Source organism: Rhipicephalus sanguineus, chromosome 2, assembly GCF_013339695.2.
Source record: "Rhipicephalus sanguineus isolate Rsan-2018 chromosome 2, BIME_Rsan_1.4, whole genome shotgun sequence".
NCBI lineage: Eukaryota > Metazoa > Arthropoda > Arachnida > Ixodida > Ixodidae > Rhipicephalus > Rhipicephalus sanguineus.
Window position 1 is genome coordinate 53,744,516 of NC_051177.1, and position 22,862 is coordinate 53,767,377.

At 45.4% G+C, this 22,862-nt stretch overlaps 1 protein-coding gene across 4 annotated transcripts in view; it reads left to right on the forward strand.

Annotated features, from left to right (window-relative positions):
- Positions 1–506: 506 nt before the first annotated feature.
- Positions 507–22,862, forward strand: part of LOC119382964 (brain tumor protein-like) — a 118,889-nt gene continuing 96,533 nt past the window's right edge. For all 4 annotated transcript variants that reach the window (XM_049412370.1, XM_037650900.2, XM_049412369.1 and 1 more), the window contains exon 1: positions 507–654. The gene's annotated coding sequence lies outside the window, so the exon portion shown is untranslated. The remainder of the gene's footprint in view (positions 655–22,862) is intronic.

A 22,862-nucleotide genomic window follows, 5' to 3' on the forward strand; every position in this document is an offset into this window, starting at 1 on the left:
GCTACCGCGGTTATGCATTCTGTTTCTTTAGCTAATATTTATCAGACAGTTCGATCACTTTTCGAAAATCGAGGGTGGTCGCATCATATGTACCTTCAAAACGTCTACCGCGGTCGCACAGAAAAGAACAGCGGCCTGTTGTGCGTTGGGCTCCCCGTTACATGTCGCATGTGTAAAAGAAACCGCCAGTGCAATGAGCAACAAGACCTGTTTTTCTTAATGATAAAGGGCCTCTCTAGCGTTAAGCGGCGAAGTCAAGGTCAGAAGCTGTCAGCGACCAGCCGTACAGAGATACGGTCGGTCGGCAAGGGTGTTGACACTTCGGGGAGTTCACCCCGCGGGCGTTGCACCGGCTTCGTTCGTTCCGCAGAGGAGAAAAGCAAACAAAGATAGCGTTCTACAAATTTCCTGCCAATATTACCGCATTCGTCGCTGCTATAGAACGATTCACAGAGCTTATTTCAGCAAAGTTACGCACACACTGCCGCGCGCGCGTAGCATTTTTTTTTTTTTGCCGCGCCGGTAGCAACCGCCGTTTGGGTGCCCTGCCGCCGCCGCCCGACGCGGACTGTCATCTTCAAACATGGCGGTTGCGTGCAGACGCACATGTGCATCGGCAGCGTAAAAACGTGCGGATTTCTGCGGTTCGGCCAAGTGAGTAGCTGGTGTACACATTTTTGCGAAGAGCGGTAGCGTTCGAACAATCGCCGGGTCTGATTGTCACGCGCCTGCCGAGCGGTGGAGACGCGTCGCGTGCTGTCCGCGCCGCACGCCCAGCCTCCGGCGTGTGTCCGCCCTTTGTCAGTTCCCGTGGTAGCGTCGTTTCGCCGCCAATATGGCGTTCGCCGGCGCTGTAACTAGGACTTTTAAAAAGCGCCCGCATTTCCGTCGTGTTTTTGTCTCTGCGCTCGCTCCTTACGGCGTGTTGAAACTCGGGCTTACGGCCGCGGCATCGTGTGCCTCGCGCCCGCGGAGAATTTTTGACGGCGCGCGGCGGCGTCTGACAACAATCTCTCTCCACTGCGCTTTTTTCCCCTTGCCGCTCGCTGTTCGTATGGCGTCACCGACGAGGATGTTTCATTTCCAGGCACTGCGGTTGTTGACATTTGGCACGGTTCGCGAACTAATCCCGCGCATCCTTCCTTGCCGCGCGGACGGAGCAACCCCGAGCGGCACCATTGTTTGCCGGCCATCCCTACTGCGTGCGTAGTTGTTTCCCAGATGTTGCCCCGCCGAAGACAGCCGAGACCTCCTTTTCGCTGTCTCTTCTAGAGACTTCCACCGACTGCTGCTTCAGCTTGGCTCACCTGTTTCGCTCATTTATTCTGTCTACGTATAAGCGGCACTGATCGTACTCAAAGGTCAGTGGCCGACCATCGTGGCGTTAACAGTTCCGTGTTGTTTCTTATATATATGTTTGCTTTACTGCCGTCGGCTGCTTAGTTGAAGTTTCGGTCGCCGTGTCGGCCAGAGTTTCACGTTCAAAGTAATAGCACGGGTGTACCACATCTGACGCAGTCATGTCATGTGGTTAACCTGTCCGCATTGCTCATGCGCAGCACATGCCACCGATCACTTGCGCGGTCAGTGATTTAGGTTTAAATCGCGCTTCCTATTGACATGATCGCGGCCGGTAGGACAACTTGTTAACTTACACTTTTAGCCCTTTTGCGCTGCAGGAAATGAGTTGTGCTTATCACACATTTCCAGGAAGGTGTATTATATTTTCGCCTACCCGTATTTCGCAGGCTAGCACGTGAGGTTGAACAAAAATCGGAGCCAAAGCTGCTGCGGTGTTTACGCGTGATTCATTCGTTTTTGGGAACCGCCATCTGGCGCGTGATATGTTACATAAGGTGTGTAATTGGCCTCGTCCGTGCCACTTGTACTTAACCACATGGGCGTTGTCAGTGTTCATTGAGCTAAATCATCAGCAAACATTTTGTGCGCTATGGTAACGAAGTGCTCTTAAAGATGCCCGTACAACAATAGCTGATGGCCTGCCTTCATTCCAACATGTAATTGCGTCACAGACGAACGAAAGGCGAAAGTGCTCTTTTTACGGGGCTATCACGGCTCAGCATCACTTAAGGCCATATCTGCTTGTTGAATGAATGCTACCCATTTCGGCTGCCACTCTTTACCAGTTGTAGGGGATGCATCAACGCGGATTTGCATGCATCAATGAAAAGTAGGAACTATTCTGGGCTTGTTGCAAGACCTATTGCACAAGCAATCTTGTGGCCTTTACTTACCATACGTAAGCATGTTTTGTAACCCATCCCACGCCATGACCGCCTCATTGCCCCAGAAGTGATTTCTCTGGAAGGCTTGTTTTATAACACGCCATGAAGTGCACAGTGGCAGAATGTATAGTTCGTGTACAGCCCTATATGCCTTCCGTCTCTTATTTTTCTCTGTGAGAGACAATTCATGATTGGTGTTCTTTTCATATCTATACAGGCATAGCATGAATACAGTACGTTGAATATGCCCCGTGTTAGCAGTGAGTTAAAGTTCATAATGATAAACTGTATGTGCAAGTTGCGGGTAAGTTTGGGACATAGAAAAACCCACACGGCACAACACAACCAACTAAGCCCAGCAACGAATTCTCCTAACATAGCAGTGAGTTGTTCGAATTTATTGGTGGTGGCGGGGGTGGGAGCATTTGTTAAAGTATGTGAACAGGGTTCACAGTGTTAGAATTTACGAGGTATAAACTTTTGTTCGGTGTTGCAAAATTTTCTACAACTGGTACCAAATCAATTACATGCCTTAAAAAATATTTATTGTAGAGGGAGAGGGTGCAAGAAGGGTAAAGGCAGGGAGGTGAACCAAATGCAGCGTCTGGTTCGCTATCCTACACTGGGTGTAAGGGAATTTGAATTAATGCATCACATTCAAGTTAGGCATGTATGGCACTGGGACGTCCGATATTATTGCTCTTTTTAAGTGAATGAAACAACTGGTTAATTTTTGTTTAAAAATATTAAATTATTAAAAACTCTTGGAATAGTAAGCTTTTGTACCAACGAATAGGTATTCGAAAAATAAGTTTCGCTGTCAGTATGATGAAAAGTCTTTAAATAGTTGTCCACAAAGCCAACATATGACTGAATATGAAATAACTATATTCACTTTACAACGTATTTCAAAATTAAGTTTGGATTTTCACATAACTGTATGAACACCGGTTGCAGACAGAAATCCTTAAAAATAAGATAACTTCTTGAGGTAACAAGATATCTTACTTCAGTAGACGCACATCATGGCAGAGCTGCTGCTGAAAAAGATTACAAGTGATTGATGAGAGCAAAAAAATTGCTTTTAGTATTCGAAATATGGGCTTTAGCGCGGGCTATGTTATGTTGGCTGCCCCTGCTTGAATGCATAGATCATGACTGCCACTTGCATGTTGGCACGCTCAGGAGCAAGATGCCGCGTGTCGCAATTTTCCTGCTCTTGTCTTTGGCACTTGTGGTAATCTGTTTGCTCAGTGTACATTACATTAATTCACCAAAATTTCGAAGTAAAAAGGTTGTTGAGGAGGTTATGTTCTTTTTTTAACAAGAACACAGTTTTATGGAAATCTTGTTTAACCGTTTGCTTTTAACCATCGCATGTAAATTGTATGAGGGCATAATTTGCAGCTTCGTTTACCTGGCGTTCCTTAGGTAAATTCTTCCTGGAAGTTGCCATAGTTTTTCTCATTGTTCTGATTTTGTATGATTGCACCATACGTAGGAGATTGTTGCGATGCTCGCCACATTGGTGCAGTGGGGCATACTGACTGCCACAGAACCTGTGTTTTTTTTTTTTAGGTGTCTCCGCATTCCAAGTGTAGTGTGGGAATTCAATGACTCTCTTAGTCTTCAAAGATTCGCAGAGCTTAAAGAAGGATATACAGTATCACATATGTCCAAACAAACACAATTGCATCAATAGGTCAGCAATATCAGTTGCAGCAATATTTGAAACGTTGAAGAGTTAAGTTCACTTAAGATGCAATATCTTTAGTTCTAAAAGCAGAGAAAGAAACATCATACTAGTTTCTCTCACTTACAGCCGTAATTATGTCAAATTTCTATTATTATATGTTTTTTAGGCATGATGCAATTAGGTGCCACTTTCGAACCACTTCTAGTGCTCGTTGCAGCATGGCATTTGGTTGACATATTTGTGTTGAACTTAAGATCAGTTTTACAGCAGAGCTGTTTTGCTCGAGGTTGGCCATGTGTCGTAGATATAAAGTTATCATCATTATGAACCAACACACGCTCAGTTGCCGCCCAAGCACTCAAGTTAACAAGAGAAGCTGAAACGTGCGGCGCCAGTGTTTCTGATGGTTTGTTTAAGTCTCCCACAATTATTGGTTACGTCTGTACCAATAACTTGATCGCTGTTTGCCGCCTATGTGTTCCCTTGTTAATTTTTAGTGGACCAGTGTGGTGAGTAGTGGGATTTGCCCAATTTCTGTGGCACGCGCTATAGGAGTTCTACGGCAGAGCTGTTATAGCAATGTTTGCCGTGTTGCAGATGGAAAATTCTCATCATCATCAACCGGCACACGCTCATTCACTGCCCAAGCATTTTGTACAGATGGCTAACAAGAGAAAACATGCCTAGCAGCTCTGCTGGGACCCAGCCTAGTGCGACTTAGTGCAAGCTGCGCAAATTTTTATTGCTAGCAATATTTTAGAAGGGTAGAGGGAAGAAGGGCCATGTTCTATTGAAGTGTAATAGAGAGCTTCAGTTTGTCCGCAAACTTTTGGGCGTTAACGGAATACCAAGTTACCTGGTGGCGTAACTGTAAACGGCTGAAATGTCAGCACAGAGGTGAACCAGGTGAACACACCTATGACTGCCATAATAAAACACGTGTTGCTTTGCTGCTGGTGTAAATTTGCGGTAGCGGCGTAATTGTAAAACATGGTGTCCTTTAAATTTCTTTTTTTGAGAGCAAGAACATTCATTGAATACAAGAGAAGGTGTCTATAATTGTAGTTATAAGCACCACAAGATGTCGTTATTGGCACACCTTTTGTATACTGGACTCGCTCATGCTTTCTATTACCTACCGTCCTCCTCACTCAACATGTTATGTCTTGTGCAACAAGCATACGCCTCGTAATTACTGAGGTGATAACCAGTTTGCAACAACAAAGAAACTAAATCATTAACAAGACCATAGCTACCTTAGAGCACCCTTGTGTACTTCATAAAAACCTCAGGCCTGGTCATCTTGTAGCTGAAGATCTATGCACTAACATGCTTCCACTCCTCTTCACCTATCGGCCTATGAGTGTACTTGTTCAGCCATTCAGACATAGTGATGGCAGCTTCCACGCTCAGCAACACTTGCAGGCCAGTGTGATAAACTTGAAAGGCCTGAGATTATTAAAATGATTGACAGAAACCAATGAACATGTATATAGATTCTGGATTTGCGGTAACAAATAATTGCCCTATCAGCAAGCTTTCCATAAAGCATCCATGTGATTTTTTTCTCATCTTGCTATAAGAAAAAAATGAAAGAAGGGAATTTTGAGGGCTTGTTTCTCTGTTTGACACAACCTTAATGAAAACCAGCAGATAATGAAGCCAAGGATGGTAATAGGGGACATCAACTGAACTGTTTTAAGTGTATTGGCTTCATTGTCTGCTGGTTTTCATTAAGGTTGTGTCAAACTAAGAAAACAAGGGGCACTTTATATTATGGCATTTTCAGTGGACTGCAGTATGACAACAGCAGCATTATGTGATAATGTTGTATGACAATTAATGGTAAGCTGCCCCAGCGTCACGAACTATATTCTCATCTTCCTACCTTACCATCGTCATTCATCACTCTTTCGCTCCCCTGTCCCCCCACCCCAATGTAGAGTAGCAGGCCAGAGCAAACTATAGCTGAGGCCGACCTCTCTGCCTTTCTGTAAATAAATTCTCTCTCTCTCTTTATGTAGCTTTATCGCAGGGGATATGACGACTGTACCACGGCCCACAGTTACACATATGCTTATTATTGTGCTGTATTTCTTATTCAACATTTTTATGCATTGTGTTCTCACCTTGGATTTTTACGTTCTTTAGTATTTTTAGAGTTGGACCTCTAATACATGCAATGCAGTACTGTTTTCGACAGCTGTCTTTAATTACTTAACAAGTTGATCACCCATGGCATCGTTAGCACAGCCACGTTTTTTTTATGTCAAGCTTATGTGTTCTGGCTACCTACAGATGCCTAAAAAATGTATATGGGTAATTCTCAAGATTATAAGATAGCTCAACACACCTTACTGTAATCATTATGGCACAGTCTTATTAGTAATCACCTTTAAGGAAATTCAGAGAGATATTCCGGCTAAAGGCAACTTGAGATAGCACTCTGGGTCATTATATTGTAGAGGTGCCTTGCATGCTTTTCGCACTTGGCTAGTGGTCAGAACGAAAGCATTCCCATGTTATCAACGGTTCAACTGGCAGTGAGCAGTGGGTGGTAAGACCAGAACAGAATCGAGCTGAACAGAAAGTGGAGGAAACAACTGATGTAGGATAAACGCTCAGGACAAAAAGCAGCATTTAAGCATCTGGCACTGTAAATACAATAAGGCTGCTCTAAGCGAAGCTTTTATAACTTACAGATTTCGGTGGCGGCAACTTATGTGAAAAACCCGGTGCCGGCGAGTGTACAGAGATGCAGTCCTTGGCGGTGCGCTGGTTGCATGCGTATTTGTATGCGTCATTTTCCAATAATTGATGCTCTCTCGATCGGGGGCTTGTCGGTGATCAGCTGCTTCTGATATGGCAATCGGATCTTTTATAGGGGTGACTTGTCATTTCACGTCGCCACATTTCGGTGTTGCCTGGATATGAACACATGACCGTTGTGGTTGCCTGTAGCAACTGAAGCGTTGCTCCGCAAAGCACATGGCTAAAGGTCTAGTCTTGGCATGTAGTAAAGAAACAGTTTGGAGGGAGCACTGTGCAATGCGATAGAAAGAAAGAGAGAAAACTAGTGTGCCAGCTATAAGATGCACAGCTTTGCTTGCCCCCATTTTCCCTTTAGCTCAAGGGCTCCTGAATTTTTTTCCTGACCCATAGCTAAAGGTACCCTTGCAGCGTCCTATGATGATTACATATATCAGTGCACTGACATATGTAAACGTATGTCAACAACCCCCTTCCATTATATTGTCCACTCATCATACCTGTATTTATTTTACAGACACCACACACATGTACATGGTTGTCTGTGCCCCCTCCCCCACTTTTAAAGTAACTCTGGCTGCACCGATGTTAAAAATCTAGCACATATTAAGAAAGGAATGCTGCTGATTCGTTAAATGTTTAGAAGATACTGTTAAGCATACTCAAAACATAAGTGGCTTTTTAAAGTTGTTTTTTGTTCGTGGGAAAAAGCTACTGACTATTGCTGTCAACTGCTGTTTACGCAAAGTTGGAGTGGTTGAAAGGAAGCAATTATAACTTTTTGAAGATAATGTGGGAGCTAAAGTAACACAGCTATGTCAAACTTTGGTTGGTAAAAAAGTACATTTGAGAGTTCCTTATCATTCTGTATTTGCTGCATATTAATTTAGTATTTTTTTGTATATATGCTGCTTAGCATACAAATGTTGCGGTCGGTGGCTGTAGGGTAGGTTGGAAATCAATATACAGTTAATAGTATTAGGCTTTAATGCCGTTTGCTCAAGTTGAAGCACGGCAATGACAATAAGAAGGAAGGCACGTCATGCTTATAGACTCAGAGATCGTACTTTGTTAAACTAGATTAGAATATGCATTCCTGGAACGTGGAATTAGTCTTGCTATGGTCTGAGCCTTAACTGAGCGAGAAAGGTAATGAAAACTGGAGACAGCTTGCTAAGCCACGTTGAGAATTCCAACACTTGTATCTTACGATGTGTCATGGATTTTTATAACACCTACTCTGAGATGTTTATCCGACCTCAAGTTAAAAAAAAAATTACCTCACTCAGATTTAAACATTAATTTTTATTTGGAGCTGTTGTTTCATATGAATAGGTCCAGTACCCAGAATTGCAGTGAAGTCTGAAATCACAAAATGTCGTATCATTGCGTCTTGGCTTTGTTTCTTCGTGATGAAATGTGAAATAAAAAAAGAGGGAGAGATTGTCATCCCCTTAAGGGACACTAAAGGCAAATAACAATTTATGTCAGAGTGAAAGCTCAATGTATGACAATGTCTAAAACGGCAGTATTATCAACAGCAGTGTCCTACTTACGGAGAAATTAAGCAAAATGTATCACACGATGAGCGCCACGAGTGGGACATTTTGGAAGTGATCCCGATGACGTAAGAGGGTCTGAATACAATTAATCACTAGTACTCAAACTAGCTGCAATAAAAAAAGAACCTTCCGTGCATCAAGACACGTAATAAAATGCTGCTTGTTCGTTTCTGTTTGATTTATGGAAAAAAGAACCTCTTTGTCGTTGCCATGGGGAATGGCAGGCGTGGTTCAGAAGTTCCGTTTTTGCCAAACTGAGCTTCGCCCGGCGCCCTGCTTCGCTCACGCGGTCGCATCTCAGTGGTAGTTTCGGTATCGTGTACTGCCGCGTGTGTTTTGCACGCTTGTGAAAGTCGCTCTGACAGAAAGTTCGACAAAATACCGCATGCATGTGAAGTTGCCGGATGCCCGAATGGTGCACGCCGCTAGTGCACGCCGCCGCACAGTGAAGGAGGGCAACGTTGGGCACGGCAACAGTGACGTGCGAGATACCGCTTTCAGGCGGGTGACTTGAAGTGCGCTAATGCGATGTGGACCACTAAAGCGTGGTTTTATTTTAAAAAAAGCACTTCCTTGGCATAAAAGTAGTGCTACAAGGTTTCTGGACCGCTATTTCAACAATGAACGTCGACTTAATATTTGCCTTTAGTGTCCCTTTAAGAAACAATACCACAATGCAACAAATGTTGCCACACACATTATAGTTGTCCATACATTTTTCTCTGCAATTCTAATTTCTGTGTACTGACTTGCCACAGTGGAGAAAAAAAAGTAGCGACGATAATGTTCCATTGTCTTGTGAGTTTGGTGTTGAGAAATGAAGCCATGCCAACTTCCCGAAATTCCTCTTTCTGGTTGCGTTTTGAGTGTCTGTATATTAGGAGTTGTGTGTAACGCGTTACGAGTAATGGATTACTTGTAAATAATTGCATTTTTTTAGGATTTGGTAAAACAATCGATTACTTTTTCGAAACTGTAGCGCTTTGGTTAATTCATTTACATTTTCTTGTAATTGATTACCAGTAACCAATTACTTTTTTTTTCCAAAATCAAGTTGTAACCAGTTTTCTGTGGCAGTTCTTGTCCTGAAAAATATACGACAGCTCTGTAGGGACCCCCCCCCCGTCTGACAGGACGGGGGCTCCTTACAGAGTCATTTTCACCTTTTCCTTGACCTTACCTGCAACGCCTTACCCGTGTGCCAGCAACAGCGAAACTCGACATTTCATAGAAGAGATGGACACTAACATCGAAGCACTGCACAACTACAAGCTAGTGCGCAAGGTGTTCCTGCGTTATAATACCGCCCTTCCCTCCAGCACATGCATTGAGAGAGTGTTCAACATAGCAGCTCATTTCTTGACAAGGAAATGTGGGAGAATTAGCGATGAATACTTTGAAAAACAACTCCTGTTGAAAGTAAACAATGGGTAACACTGTATCACAGTAAGCCTCCCAGCATTCGAACAAGCCTCCAGCCTTCTCTCTGCACTGCAAGCCAAAGCAATTCCTTGTAGTTTGAGTCAACTTGTGTTATTGTGTTACGGCATAAAATTTTGAAGGAAAGTAATGCAAGAGTAATCGATTACGTCCCTGTAAATGCAGAGTTACTTTTCTGGGGCTGTAATTGGTCACTGTAATCAATTATGATTTAAAGGAAGTAATAAATTATGAAATAAATTGTAATTGTAATAGGTTACTTATGTTCTGTAACGTGCACAAGTCAGATGTGTGTGTGTGTGTGTGTGTGTGTGTGTGTGTGTGTGTGTGTGTGTGTGTGTGTGTGTGTGTGTGTGTGTGTGTGTTTAAAGGAAATAGTGTTTTCTTGCTCCAGTATATATTTTTATATTAAAGACATCCTAGAAAGAAAGACCTAAAAATAACAATAAAGCTGTCTGACTTAGGACTTCTTCCTGGGGTAAATTGATTATAAGTTTCTTTGTTCAACTAGCATAGATCTACAATGTTAATGAATTATGTGGTCCCTAGCAGGTGCCAGCCGTCGAAACCTATGATGTCACATTGAATTGGGGCAGGAACTTCGAGGGTGGCATTGCCACCTATATGTCTTCCTTGCACATTTTCTGGCTTACCAAGTGTCTTGTCACCACAAGAGTGGTGTTTTCGGTATTGTGGAAGTGTAATTTACTAGTATTGGTATAACCATTTTTCTCTTTAGCGTCACTTCATAGGAGTGCAGGAACGTCTTGGTCATTATGTTCGGGATATCATGGAGAAAATCATCTGACGACCATATCACCAGCTTAAGTTTATCACCTGATGCTTGCCTCAAACATAGCTAAAAAAATGTTTTGAAATGCTGAACATCAAAAATAATAAATCTGCTGGCTGTGTGTGACTGGATTTAGTACAAATGCCATTAAGAAACATAAGGACAGTGAGGATGGGAACACATCTGTGAGGTAATTTTTGTAATTTTGTGGGGAATTTGCTGTTCACAGACTGCTGTCTGAGCTGGCTTCTTGTCTATGATTTCAGGGCTTTTAGCTGTTTTCGGAGGTGCTTGTTGGCTGCCAGCCAATGTCAGATAGCAGTAGCCTATAGATACTAGTCACTTGACAATCTCTTTGACCATGAACGGATCATGCACACCTTTGTGTAAGCACTCACACTCTTTATGATTTTTCATTGTTCACTGCTGAGTGGGGTAACTCAGTTGTTGGTGCTTTCTGCAACTGGTTTGCTGTCACTATTGGGCAGTTGAAACTGTTTCCAAACATGCTCACTAACCTTTCATGCACAATTTTTTGTTTAGGACCTTGTGATTTTCAATTTCATTGGGAACCATCTTGCAGATCTTTGCCCGATGTGGCTTGTGCCACAATTGTTAGCTTCAAGCAGAAGCTACCATACATGCATTGCTAAAGGAGAAAAAAAGAAAAGGTTGGATGGCATAGTTGCGATGAGTGGAGTGCTGTTAACATCAGTTGCAATAGCAGATATGCTAGGGAAATTGCTAAAGTAGTGTTGCACCCCTGTTCATTCGTATGAGAGAAAATTTCAAGAATTGCTTCCAGTGTGGGTATATTACATTATTTGATAGTTATTAAGGTCCTGTTGCTCGAGTTTCAGGTATAGATGTTCTGGGTCCTTTATATTCGTAGAATTCTTGAGAGCGATGTTTAATGCTCTGAGAGTTCAAGTATTTTGAGCAAAAGATATCTTAAGAGCTGTGGGGATGTGCTGCATCTTCATGCCTTGCAAATCTGGAGCCTTTTATTGAGATCAAAAACATGAAAGTCAGTCGTCATGTCACTTGGGCCAAACGTCTCCCGAGGCCTTGGTGGGCCATAACGTGTGCTTTTGCACATACGACTTCAATGATCAAGATAGCTATATCACAGCCACTAGTGCTTCACTAGTATGAGAACTTCCTTGCATTCTGAAGTGGTGCCCTACATATTACAGTGATGCCATACACGATACCGGTGAAGGATGGTGATGGTGTTTTGAGTGTTTTGCATGTTGGTGCATGATGGTGTTTTGCATTTCTGCTGGGTATCATGAGCCTGAACTTGTATCAGAAAGTAAAGAAGATCAAAACCACTGCTAATGCAATTTTAAGACAGGTGCTACAAGCATTGGACGCGTAATTCGAAGGTTGTGGGTTTTTGGACCCCATCGATGGAAGTGATGATTTCTCGTCCACTATGATTAATTTCAATTTGCATCATAATTACTTCGCTAAAGCTAAAAAATGACAACTATTAATGTCCCTTATGCTTTCCTTGGCCTAATTGTCTGTTGGATTGACTTGGTTGTGTCTAACAAAGAAACGAACCCCTCAAAAAAATTGGCCGCGTATCTGCGTGCTTCGCTGCAAATGTCGTATAAAGACGATAGAAGAGGCGCTGCGTGAGATATGGACGCCATCTGGCAATACGTCGGGAAACATGAGTGCTGTGTTGCGGGCTGGTAATCCCGGCGCAGCGGCAGGCGAAGACCGGCGGTGACCAACGCGACCGGTGGGGACGCCGGCCAGCCCGAACACGCTGTTTTGGCGCGATGCACCGAAGGAGAAGAAACGTCCGCACTCAACGAGTACTCTCCACAAACTCTCTTACTTACACGTCGCCTGGGTAAAACAGGAATGCCAGAGCGGCGCCCCCTGTCATTCGTACAATGCAATACTGAACCGAAACCGAAACACAACATGAGCTTGTGCAGAGGGCACGGAGGAAGACAAGTTTCAGCGCAATCTCATTTTCAGCGCACCTTAAGAAACTAGGGTTGTAACATTGTAGGGCCAGTAGGGCCAGAAGGACAGTCACGACGGAAACCTGCCTCCTCAGTCGTATTCGCCTGGAACGTTGGTGTGGCTTCGCGTTCCCTCCTCCGCTCCTGGCCTTTCCACAAAGCTACTGCCTAAGTACGAAGGCCGCTACCGTGTCCTACGTCAAGCATCCCCAGTTAACTATATGATTGAGCCTGTTCAATCATCTACGGACCGCCGTCGTCGCGGCCGCGAGACTGTTCACGTCGATCGACTGAAGCCGCATTATGACCCACCAGTTGTACCTGTTCCTTAGGTCGCCAGGATGGCTCCTTTTCCGCGGGGGAGTGATTTGTAACATGGTAGGGCGCAGACAAGAACGCCTGCGAAAGAAGAAGACGAAGACGGTTGTTGTTGGCGCTCGCGCTTGCTCGGCTTGGACCGCTGATCGCTTCAGCTGTGGCAATCTTTTAATAAACGCGTTACTGTCTCAACGTTAAACGCATACCATCAAGGTCTTTAAAATTGCGTATCTACGTATTTTCTATTAAAGGAACACACCACCTAATACTTACCTAATGATGTTAGACATCAGATATGCGTAATATTTACTTTTTAATCGACAACCTTCACAAGTATGAACAGCCGTACCAGTTCAAGATGGGTGGGCGGTAAGCAAGTGGTTCAACTTTGGCCGGTTGGCTGAATCGGGTGACGTGCCGACAAACAGAAAGACAGAAAGACAGACCAAAATTTCTGCGTTTAAGTTCCCCAAGAAAGACTATCGTCTTTAAAATTCCCCTTCTTGAGGTGTCACAAGCGTCATAGCCGGTTCCTTCCCCCATTATTAGTAAGGATTATACACAATATTTATGACAAACCGGGGGCCTAGTTCAGGAGATGTATGCTTTATTTTTCTGAATATATGCCACCACTTTGGTTAATTGCCCAAGCATATCAATACTGTAGATAGGTTGGAAATAGCCTGACACTGCAGCCTTTGTTTCTCCTTAATTAACGATGCTCTGTGTTTAACGAGCCTCTTGATGGTTTACCACATGGGCGGCGATATTAATTTGCATTGACCTACCCCTTTGCGGCACGGCGTCCTCGTTTGAGGACGCAAACTTCGGAGGCGCGTCCCATGCCGCGTGTTTCTTCAAATGGCTTGAAACTCAGTGTGCACATTCGTGCATGCTTCCTGATTGGACAACTAGCGGTCATTTAACTACACTGCCCTGCGTATTGCTGCAGAGGATCACTTTGCTGGAGACACTACCATTTTAGACGATCGTTCGACGTGCCGCGTTCCAGGACCAACGTAAAGAGTATTTTTTTTCTCCGCTCGAAACAAATACAACCAACAAAGAAGGTGTACATGGTTTTCGGGCCTAATAGTTGATTCTTTTTATGCAAGTACTGAAGCTGACTGATGGCAGAATAATTAGATAATTAGTAACACGCTAATAAAGATTAATTATTGAAACTCACAAAAAACAACACATTTCTTCGTTTTCTTTCTTGATATGTAATACTGAGTGCCTTCGAATCATGCCATGCGTTTTTGACGCATTTGCAGACAGTGCATCATAATGCGTGTCTGAAGGGGCTACGCACAAAATACCGAAGTATTTAAAATGGAAAACGCTACTGGGCTGCACAGGTCAGCTTTAAATTTTAATACTAGAAAGCCGGATATTCTAAATTGCATTCGAGTGTGCAGACTCTGCACCAACAGCTCATGGGGGGAGGGACGTGGGAGCATGTGTGATTGTCGTAATGACGTCATTTGATGTAAATCCGGGCTTCCCACGAGATTTGATGGTTTTTGTTTATATAACGTTTTTGGAGGCCGAGTCCGGTATTGTTAAACCTTGACATCTTGACAGGGAGGGACATTGAAGGAAGGGTTAGGGTGGGACTCTGAATGGTCTGTGGGAAGGCTGTGCCCGCGGTAAGACGGAAAGTATGACTGGGGAAACCTGTTTGGAAGTTGGGCAGGGCCCACCGAATTTTCTCGATGAACGGCGCGGCCGGGGAGTCGTTTTAGTCTCGCTATTGTGCAGTCCTGTTTGTAAGACACGCTTTCTCCGCTTATCCCCCCCTCTTATCTGTTGGTAGAGACGAAGTTCCTTCCTGGTTGCTTTCGCTGGATGTCAACCTGAATGACATCCCAGCCCGGTATTCTGGGACGCTGGGTGAGAGCAGGCGTCGTCTTCATCAATCACTTACTTACTCGGGGGCCGAACGAATCAACGCTCTGCCCTTGCTTGCCTTCATGAGACGTGCGCAGCGTTCGCCATGGGGGGGGGGGGGGGGAAGTTTCACCGCAGCTCACCCCCCCTTCCGCTTCCCTCCATGTGACGAGTCCGAGAGAAAAGCTTAGCAATGGGAGCAAAAATGAAAATGAAGCGTTGACGTGCTGTTAACAACGGCCTGCCTTTGGTCTTGGCCCCTGGCTTTATGGGGGTAGAAGGGGTGGGATGTAAACCGTTTAACGCGATAGCGTTAAAGGGCTCGTTGCGCAGAAATTAGGTGTTCTACCCCAAAGCCATGCCACTGCTTGAAAACTCTCTCGAAAAAAAAAAAAAAAATAATAAAACTGTATGAATAACATGCAGTCCGAAGAGTCTCAACGCACGAAATATTGCGCGGCAGAATCGCTGAATCACACCCGGAGAGAAAGCCTGTGAATTGCGCAGCGAGTGCGTTGTTTAAAGGCACACCCGTTAGAAAACACTCAGACGTAACTAAGCACCGTCGTCATCAACTGCATCAAGAATGTGTACAGCTGCACAGGTGCGCCTGTTGCCTTATGGACGCCTATACTTCGCCAATTTACAAAATGAATAATTGTGGCGTAGTGGGCACTTATCAAATGTACTTGCAGTAGGCATTGCAAGATAGTCGGAAACGGTCAATGTTACGCGCACGCACGTTCCTTTCATTGCGACACGGTTGAGATGTCCACCCGAGAGGCGAGGCTAGGCTATTGATTGAGAAGGCGACGCGTACGGCGTGCGATTACGCTATTGCGTTTTGCTCTTAAAAGTGAAGCTCAAGCGTCCATGAAGTTTTTTTTTTTTTTTAGTATGCAACATCGGTGGTGCTCGGCCGTTGTTATCATCAGACACCTGAATGCTTATTATCCTACACATTAAACAATGACAGGACAGGTCCGACTGAGGACAGATATGGGGCTTACTTGGCGTGTCCCCCTTATATGAAGGGGTCCCCCCCCCCCTCGCTCTTTCTGTGCGCACGCTTATATTCTTGAGGACACATCTACCGTGAAAAACTATAGACCAAGGGCTGTAACGTGCATACTACGTGCTCCTTGATCACACGCTCAAGCCTTTGATAGCCGAAGCGCCGTAGGATATCGCAGGAGAGGGCGCATTGGGAGGCCCCTGTCAAAGCTGAGCATAAGTAGTCGGCCAACACCCCGAAATCAACTTGTATCGAGCAAGTTCAACCGTTGCAAGTGCACGTTTTGGTCACGCATAGGCATTGTCGATGCGACACGGAATCGCCGCCGCCGACGCGTTGTTCGCGGATGATGGGCGCACGGCCGACTTGTTTGCTCCGCGCGGCCTTTCGAACGTTGAACGAACCGGCGCGCGCGCGTTCGATTTTTCGAGGAGGAAGAAGAAGCGCTGGCGTTGCGGAGAACAAAAGGAGGAGGCCTCTCTAGCGGGCATCCTCTTCTTGCTGCTTCTGTTTCTCAGCCGGCTGGCCGGTCGGCCGGCTGGTCTGTTCGTGGGCCTGGCCATTTCGAGGCCACGACCGTTCGGTCCCGGTGCTTCTATAAGGGAGGGGCTCGCGCTGTTAGTATACGAAGACTTGCCGATCGGCGTGCATGACGCACGAGCGCGCACGCGCGCGCGCGCTCTCCGAGGTCAGGGTCACACTCGCGCGCGCCGCGGCACTGGCGGCGGCGACCCATTGACTCGTTCGTCCCCGCATGAGAGAAGGGTAGTACCTTCGTTTCTTTCTTTTTTTCCTCGTTTCTTTTTTGTTTCTTTCCCCGCCGTCGCTTTAGCTGGCGGCGGTGGTGAATGACTCCCGGAAGTCTCCAAGTTCCTTGGCCTCGCCGGCCTCGCAACGGCAGCTGGCCGAGGGCTCGCCGACGACGATGACGACGGCCGCTCGAATCGCCAAGCCTGTCACGTCAGCGGCGGTGAGCGCCCCAGGAGTCGCCGCACACGCCGAGCCGCAAGGGCCTTCCGGGCGGCACGTGTACTTAGGCTGGGCAGGATTAGAGGGAAGGGCGCAAGGGCGCCATTATAGCCCCGGTCCCACCGATTTCTATAATAATCTTGGCCTTGTACCTTAAACGTTGTCCCGCGGTGTCGCCAGCTGAGTCTCGTGCCCCCCCTCCCTCTTTGTTTTTTTTTTTGTTCGTGCTTTTTTGCTGCTTTCGGTCTGCCTAGCGGGGAACTAAGCTGAAGAGAGCAGGTTTCGCTGGCGGAGACATTAAAATTGTAACTACGTACGAGCGATGCTGTAGTGGAAGACTCCACTACCCCTCCCTCTCCCCTCTTCCTCAGATTCAAATAATATAGCGAAGAGCCTCACTGGCTGTCGTATGCACAAGGGATAAAAACCAGGGGGAAACACAGGACACAGCGAACAGGCTGGCCAGTCTGTCCCGTCGACTTCTTTTCGCTGGGTCCTGCGTTTTCCGCTGGTTTTTATCCTTTGTGACTATGTGCCAAGTAGCCCAGTCCAACGCCTTGGTATGGCTGTCATATGTTTGCTGTATTTCGATAAGATTATCGTCTCCTATAAGTAGCTATCTCTTAGCGTATCATTTCCGCATGAACTGTACATCTTGGTCTGCGCGGCAGGACGGGACACAATGAAAGAAATGAGACAAACAAGCGCTGTTTGACCAAGATGAACGCATAACCTGTACGTCTTTATGTAAAGCAGGATATACTTATCCATTTACAGTGCCCCCAGAGTAATAATGTACTACACAGGAGGGGAAACTATGCAAGAGTGCGTTATAAATATCAGTTAATGTTGGTTGACTAAATACATTTCAAGATCAACACCTTTTGCAATACGTAAGTAAAAAATGGAAGCTGAATGCTGCTCTTGTACTGATTGCAAAATGTACATAACGCATAATTCACAACCAGGCCTAAGGATATACGGCAACTGTCACTGCGCCTGCGCTGTTCTTCGGAGTTTGTTTACGAGTGCCTTACGCAAGTATAGCGGACTTCATTTTTACATAACTCGCGAGATGGCGAAGGAGGATGACGCACGCACAGCAAGTTTCTATTTTCGGGCACATTGTACCTGTTAATCTGCGTCGCTGCGTCGCCGCCTCTTTCCTAGCGTCAGAACGTGCAAAACCCAACTTGCTTACCCGCACGTTTTCATTTTAGACGTTCGCAATAATAATGATAATAATTGCTGGGGTTTTATGTCCCAAAACTACGATATGATAACGAGTGACGCCTTAGTGGAGGGCTCCGGAAATTTCGACCGCCTGGGGTTCTTTAACGGGCACCTAAATCTAAGTACACGGACCTCGAGCATTTCCTCCTCCATCGAAAATTCCGCCGCCGTCGCCGGGAATCGATCCTGCGACCTTCGGGTCAGCCGTCAAGCAACATCACCAATAGACCATCGCGGCTGGTCCCAGATGTAAACTCGTCGTATACTCGTCCTGCTCATCAATCGTCCCGTGATCCTTCGCATCAGTGAAGGATTGATGCGTCTGTGAATCACTGATGCATCTTGAATGAATAAAGCGCGCGAATGAACGAGGACGAACAAAAGAAACGAGAGACAACGTCTCGTTCGTCCTCGTCCTTTCGTGAGCTTTATTCATTCAAGATGGAATCACACCAACGTGCCCAGTTAAACGTTCTAGTGCGATCACTGAGGCACAGGATCTCGAAGAACTTCGTATTGCAAAGTCTGTGTACGTCAGTGACGTTCTTTATGGGCGGGCAAGGGTGCTTCCGCTCCACACGGTCCGCGCTCAAACTTAAGGCTGCACTAATTATACGGCTGCAATATTTTTATCTTGGCATGCGGTATATACAGTTCGAATGAAGCATCCGTAAATAGACCTCCAAATATCGCTCGCAACGATGACTGATTTACTTCGCTCACTGTTACGCAGGCTGCCACACGATCCCTCTCCCTAGCGAAAATTATGAAGCAACGCATCTGGCTTATATTGCGTGTTTTAGGGGCACCGAAGCCACGCATGTGCACGAGTCTTGCCTGTGGAGAGTCTTTCAGCTGCGGTGGAAACCATAGCAGTGTTCCACTAAGTGTTTATTTTTGGGCATACATGTGGTACACTGCGGCCTGCCGGTCGTAGGAGAAAAGAAAAAAAAAAAAAGATGCGGCAGATCCCACGCACTGTGGGAATCGATGTAATGCGAAGCAGCCGGCAAAGAGCTGCTACATCGCCTTGTCCGTCTATGATGCAAATGAAGTCTTCATTCCGTGGCATCTGGTTCACTATATAGTCGCATGTTTGCCATGCATGCATGCATATCCAATCCAGTATATACCATACTAATGAAACGTATATTCTGGAATATACAATGCATGATCTGTCATATATGTTCGTCACGCACTCATGTCATGCCATACCAATTTTGGTATATATCCAGTTAACAATGAAACGGCCCGAAGCGCACTATGAGCGTGGCATGTAAATCATGTCGTACATGACATGCGTGTCATAGTTTTCATGTTGCCACCTCTCATTTACGTTCGTCATACAGCCGCGTCCCGCAATACCAATTTTGGTGTACATCAAGTGAGCGGAACGGCAGCGATTGGACAATGAACGTGGCATGTAATTCATGCCGTAAATTATATGCATATCATGATTTCCAAGTTACCACCTGTCATTTATGTTTACCATACAGTCGCGTCGCGCAATACCAGTTTTGGTGTATATCAAGCGAGCGAAATGGCCGCGAGGGCACCATGAGCGTGGCATGTAAATCGTGTCGTACATGACTTGCATATCATGATTTTCACGTTACCACTTCTGATTTACGTTCATCATACAGTCTCGTCGCGCAATACCAATTTTGATGTATGTCAAGCAAGCCAAATGGCCGCGAGGGCACCGTGAGCGTGGCATGTAAATCATGTCGTACATGGCATGCATGTCATAATTTTCATGTTACCATGTGTCAGTTATGTTTGTCACACAGACATATATCGTCTTACCAGTTTTGCTATGTATCCATTCATTTAAACGGCCGCGAGCGTCCCGGGACCAAGTAATGTAAACAATCCTGTACATGACATGCGTGTCATGATTTGCACTTTAGGAGCTGTCATTATATTTGTCGTACACTCGTGTCACGCCGTACCAATTGTGGTACATATCAAATTAACGAGACGGCCGCAAGAGCCCCAAGACCGTGGCATGTAAATCATGCTGTTCATGACATGCATGTCATGATTTTCATGTTATGACCTGTCATTTATGTTCGTAATACAGTCATGCTATTCCATACCAACTTTGGTATACATCCGATTAACGAAACGGCCAGGAGAGCACAAAGTCGTAGGCGGCTAGATAGATAGATACGCTCAAAGTCGCAGAAGTTCCGCGAAATGGCCGATAGCGCCAGGATACCAGGACAGGAAGTTTGCAAGCATTATGCGACATAGCGGCCTATAATTCTCAGATTTCTTTCCGATAAAAAAAAAAAGAAAACAAATAAAGATGTGGAAAGCACGTCAGACAGCCACATTGAGAGGTTAACAAGAACAAGTTATATAAAAATGTTGGTTTTGATTTATTGTTATTAAAAGATTTTGATAAAGGTTTTCTTTTTCGATATGTTATTGTGCATCTAAACATCGTCTTGAATTCGTAATATATCTATTATTTATATTACCCTCTTATTAATTTATAAAGCCGTCCTAATTCTTAGCCAATCTCCCACAGTGGGTGTGAGCCACTGAGACTAGGCGAACAACAACAGTTACCGTACATCAGAAGGGACCTACACTTACTGGCGAAGATTTCTGTTAGAGCCGTAGTTATCGGCTTCATTAAAACTTCGTTATTTTTTCTCGTCGCCTTTGGGGCCCGCTTTCTTTTGTTTATCCATGCTTCATGCATATACACAGTGGATTGCCACCGGCAAACATTAGGCGACTAAACCTGTTAGTCGTATGGTTCAAGCGTGGTTTCTCGTTAGGCAGTTATTCACTCATTCCCCCCCCCCCCCCCCCCTCCCTTCCTTTCTGCCGTTTTCTCGCTGTCCCAACTGTTCTCTCGGTCCACCAGCTGTTGTTGCCCGCTGGTTTAGCAAATGCGCTTGCTTTGTACCCTCCTGTTTATTGCTGTTTTTCTCTTCGCAATTAACCCAGCCTTATGGCTTATACGCCGACGTCATCCTTCATGAAGCGTGTGTGTGTGCTGAGTGATTAGCAGTGCTGCGTATGGTCGGTCGGTTGGTGTGGTGGGCCCGTACGCAGCTACCGGTTTGCGCGATAGATGACCGACCGGTTGTTGCGTCTCTTCGAGGAGGGAAATACGAGAGAGAGGGAGAGGGAGGAGGCGGGTGAGGAGGAAATCGACGACCACCGCGACCGTGGTGGTGGGAAACGAGAAGGGGGTGAATCGCGCGCATTTCTTTGCTCTCCGGCGCCGGCCACTGGCCGAGGTGAACGAACTTGAGCGGCCCGTGCGGAACAATGCGTGTCCGTTTTTTTTTCTTTCTCTCTCCCTCTGTGTCTCTCTTGTTTATGTACACACTCATGAAGGTGTTGCTCATACGCGCTGTCTTAGAGGAGGAGAAGTAAAAGATAAGGTTTTGCCGGTTCGAAAGAAGTTTAAGGACCCCTTGCACTTTCTGTTTGTGGCCGACCGCGCCACGGGGGACCGTCGTAGAGTTGTTTCATCCGCGGTAGAAACGTAGCGGTAATAAGATTTCAGCCTAATTAAGCTAAACCATGCGCGCTATTTGCCACACAGGAGGTTCGGGAATGTCATTTACACGGCATGATTAACCCATTAAGGCCGAAGCAAAAACTATTTGTTGAATGTAATTGAAATTTCGCGCACTTATCTAACTACAGTATACAAAAACATCTGGCAAGTTTCATAGCGTTACATCTATTCCTTCAGGAGCTATGATACTGTACTTTAGAAAGTACGCTGGGCTCTTGCGATAGCAATGCAAGCTAGCTCGGCACACGAATAGCCAGCATGCTTGGCCCTTGCCACACTAATACAAAAGTTGTTTTGGCACATGCAACTTGTCCAAGCAGTGACGCATCATGCAAAACATTGCACCATGCTTTTTGCAGCATCATTTCTATTTATCACAAAGAGTGCACTTCAACCGTTTTTCAATCTTCTTGTGAAATGCCCATATGGATGGAGGGGACTGGCAGGCACACTGGACACGGAAGACCTCTTGATAGTTCTATTGTGTACACGGCACAGGTAGTGTCTTGCAAGTGCGCAGATGAATGACAGCAGTCGACTCATAGAGGGTCTGCAAAACTCGAGTAGGTTGGCAGATCCTTTATGCATTCAGTGCAGCAATGTTGATGATCTGTGTAAATAGGTGCTTCTATCTCATTTTCCCACGAATGAAAATTCTGAAGTTATACGCAGCTTGATTGTGGAGGTGAATCTCTCCCATGCCAATATTTCTCTAACTGCTGACGATGTTTCGTGATGGCACTACGTTTTTCTTTTGAGTTGATGATCATCTGCTTACAGAGCGTAGTGGCTCGACTGTGTCATAGTTCATCGCCATAGCAACTATGCTATTGTCTTTGCCCTTTACGAAAAGAAACTCGTTTCCCGGATCAAAACAGAAGCAGTCTTCCCGATTTCTTTTCGTTCCATCAGGCAGAAGGCATTCATTCGCACAGCCGTCTTCCCCCTCCTCCTCAGCCGTTTGGGAGTGACAATTACTTCACCAAGAGGCTCTCGTATATCCCTGCCGGCATCTGTTGCAGTCTCCCGAGTCTCAAATGACCGTAAAAACGGCATTTTTCTGAAGAAAATACCTAGTTTGATCTCTGAGGCAACCTACAACGCAACGCACATGTAAGCTCTCACAAAGGCCCAGTGTACTACAAAAAAGTACACAAACATTTGATTAGCCCTCAGAGCAAAACTGTGCACTACAGCTGATTCTTGCGCTTCGCCGTGATTATATTGTTCCCTTTGAAGCACAACCAATCTGTTTTTTCAATATATACAGTGTGAAACCTTAAATTATTTGAGAAAATGTAGTAGTCGTCACATGCGTTCGACGGGCACTCATTTTCCAAAAGTTTAACAACTCGTAGCACAGAAAAAATTGACCTGAGTCAATATGTTCGATTAG